A 3771-nucleotide genomic window follows, 5' to 3' on the forward strand; every position below is an offset into this window, starting at 1 on the left:
GTGCTGGCTGAAAAACTAACAGAATTTCCAAAAGGTAAATTTCTGTGTATTCACACCTAATCTTCTACAGTGGTGCAAAAAATTTCTACCATCCCTTATCATTGACAAAAATTTTTGTCAAGTCCAAACCTAATGTAAAGTGAGGTAGGTAGTTTTTTCCTCATGTCTACAACTTTGTAGTGATGGTTGAGGCCTCTGCTGTGAAAGTAGTTGTCACCCATGCAGGGCAGTGCCAAGGGCTGGTAAAGCTTCTCAGCTGGCTATTTTCTCAATCTCGTCCAAATCATCCATGTCTAATCTTTCTATCTCTTATTAAAATGCTCCTGGATTCTATTCAGGATGTTTATGCTGTGCTTGATATGTTCACAGTCAGTCCCCTCATGCCAAAGTGACCAGTGCACCCGACCCAGTACAAGTAGGTAGTGTTGTCTGGGTTCCCATCCTTGTCCAGAGTAAAACTGAAGTTGATAACAACAGGCACTTGGTCAACATTGATACCACAAGCTTACACCTTGGGGGTCACCAGAACCTTCTCTTTACCCTCTCAGAAGCACTCAATAACAGCAGTTCTCTGCTCCACCATTATTTCTCCACTCAACAGGGCCACTTGGGGGCCTTCTTTTGAGAACTCTGCTGCCAATCAACTAGCTATTTTACAGATATGGCAGAAGATCATGGCTTGAGCGATGGTGATGGCCCCATACAGGCTGCACAAGGTCTAGAACTTCTCATCTCTGTTACTGCACAGGTCATAGTACTGCTTGATGATGTCCAAAATCTCCTGCTCACACTTTAGTTTGATAATGTTGCTCATAACTACTTTCTGAGCAAATTTCAACATAGAGACTTCAAAGGTGGCAGAGAAAAGCAACATCTGATAGTTCTTGGGCAGCATCCTCTGGATATGGATGCTCTGATCTTGGTGGCCCTGAGTGGCTATCATCATGTCAGCCTCATCCAGAACAAATATATTGATTCTTTTTGTGTCAATTTGGAGCCCCAGTCCAGGATGGTCCTTGGGGTACCAATGACAATCTTCTCACAGATCTTGGGATCTCTTTCAAATTTATTGCCACAAACAGCATAAGTTAGCTTCAGTTCAGGATAAAATTTGTCCATTTGTTAATTACTTTTCCTGTTTGAAGGGTGAGCTCATACATGGGGGAGAGGCACAAAAATTTGGGGGTATCTCTTTGAAGGTTCTATTTGGCTCTTTTACCAGTACCAGACTGAGGCTGGGCAATTAAGTTCTGTGGGGGTTCAGGAAACATCAAAGGCAATGAATTCTCTTGGATTTTAGATGGACAGTTGAAACCCATGGCATAGACTCCTTGGAGAAGCTGTGGTTTTAGGTGAAGCTCTTCAAAAGACTTCACTGAGTAGAGCCACGAAGTTCAGATTCCTTTGCAGGACTTCCACTTGTTTAGTGTTATCCACAAGTTTGCTTTGGATAAGCTTGTTGAGTAAAGACTGGGCAGCTCTGTCTTCTTTCTCTTCTTCATCTGTCTTATCTGCATTATTATTGGTCTTAACAACAGCACAGATTAGGCTGCTGCTTCCTGCTCATCCACGAACAGGGCCACAAGTTGGTGGCCATGGTCCCCAGCATGGGTGGGATGTGGCTGCTGGTGGGTGCCCTGGCAGGCACAGCAGGATCTATGTTTAGCTTTTGCTAGACCATTTAAAAGTTAATTTCAAACATCACAACTTATTTTACCAAAATAATCCTACATATACCACTTAGAAATAATTTTCCTTGGGCTGGGGATGTGGCTCAAGCCGTAACACGCTCGCCTGGCATGCTTGGGGCACTGGGTTCGATCCTCAGCACCACATAAAAATAAAATAAAGATGTTTTGTCCACCGAAAACCAAAAAATACATATTAAAAATCTATCTCTCTCTCTCAAAAAAAAAGAAATAATTTTCCTTGATGTTCATTATATAACCACAAGATCACCATCACATCTATGACAATTATAATTAATTCAATAATATCATCTTATATACAGTCCATATTCATAATTCCACAATTATCTCCCAAATACAATATGTTTAACCTTCGACATAATTGAAGTTCTTAAATACATTTGCTTATGTCTTTTTAGTCATTTTAATCTAGGACAATTCTTCTGTTTCACTCACTCATTTTTAAATTTGTTTTTCTTTTTATTTACACATTATAGTAGAGTAAATTTTGACATATTTATACAAACATGGAGTATATCTTATTATAATTAGAATCCTAGTCTTGTGGTTGTACATGATGGTGAGATTCAATGTGATGTATTCATATATGTACAAAGGAAAGTCATGTCAGAATCATTCCACTGTCTTTCCTTTTCCTATCCCCCTCCCTTCCTTTTATTTCCCTTTGTCTAATCTACTGAACTTCTTTACCCTCTCAGAAGCACTTCCCCTCCCTTCCCCCACTCATTTTAAATTAGCTTATATTATCTACGAAGTTGAGATCAACTAGTTGTCTGGCAAAATGTCACTGATTCTACTGATTATTTATTCTGATTATCCCTTTATGACTATATGCTAGTTAATCATGCTTGGCAAGTATACTTCACTGGTATTTTTTGTATTTAGAATTTAATTACAACCAGAAAGACATAATATTAGGAAGTCCCTCTACTTATAATACTAAATTTATCAGTTGATCACTGAAAATTAGTACAACCACTTTGGAAAAAAGTATGGAGATTCTTAAAAAAATCTAAGAATGGAATCATTATATGATCTTGCTATCCCACTTTTTACTATATATCCAAGGGTTCTAAAATTAAAATACTATATGTATACAACCACATCAATGTTTATAGCAGCACAATTCACAATAGCCCAGTTATGGAATCAATCCAGGCGCTTGTCAACAGATGAATGGTTAAAGAAAATGTGCTATACATACACAATGCAGTTTTACTCAGCCATAAAGAAGAATGAAATTATGACATTTACAGATAAATGAGTAGAACTAGAAAGTATCATAATAAGTGGACTAAGCCAGACTTACAAAGTCAAAGGTCAAATGTTTTCTCTCATATGCTGAAGCTAGACCAAAATAAGAGGGAAAAGGGGGGCATATTCCACAAAAATTGAGGGGACATCAGTGGAGTAGAGGAAGAGTCTTGAAACGGAGGGAGGAGTGTTAGAAAAATGGAGGAATGGTAGAATGAAAATGAGAAAATGATCTAAGCATGATATATATATATATATATATATATATATATATATATATATATATGAATATACCACAGTAAATTTTACCTTTATGTAAAACTTTAAAATACCAATTCAAGAAACTACATAAAGGAGTAACACCAGTTGAGTAGAGGAAGGGAACAGAGGGAAGGAGGAGGAAAGGGAAAGGGAAAGTATCAGAGACTAAAATGGAGCAAATTATATTAAAAACAAATTTGACTCTGTCAGAATGAACCCCATTTTATATGTAACTATAATGTACTAATAAATACATAAAAGAGAAAAAAGCTTCTATTATAATAGATGCTATATGTGATAGTTTCTATTAGTGATAATTAATAATATCTATTAGAATCTGTTAATGATAACAAATGGTTGAATTAATCACAGAGTTAAGGCAGAATTGGGATTTATTACTATTCCCTCAATATTTATTCATAGACTGTCTTTTGTAAAGAAGTATAGAAGTATATCCTACCACCATATATACATGTTTAACAAATTGCCTTCCTTTACTTTATCCAACTTTTTAAAGAGTAGCAATATTAACTCATATTTCTGTGAA

General features: G+C 36.6%; 1 pseudogene; it reads right to left on the reverse strand.

Moving 5' to 3' along the window:
- Positions 1-252: 252 nt before the first annotated feature.
- On the reverse strand, positions 253-1533 carry LOC124090062 (ATP-dependent RNA helicase DDX19B-like; annotated as a pseudogene).
- Positions 1534-3771: the final 2238 nt, after the last annotated feature.

Source organism: Marmota monax, unplaced genomic scaffold (genome assembly GCF_021218885.2).
Source record: "Marmota monax isolate L192 unplaced genomic scaffold, Marmota_monax_Labrador192_F-V1.1 WCK01_AAM20220418_F8-fsc00134, whole genome shotgun sequence".
Classification (NCBI taxonomy): domain Eukaryota; kingdom Metazoa; phylum Chordata; class Mammalia; order Rodentia; family Sciuridae; genus Marmota; species Marmota monax.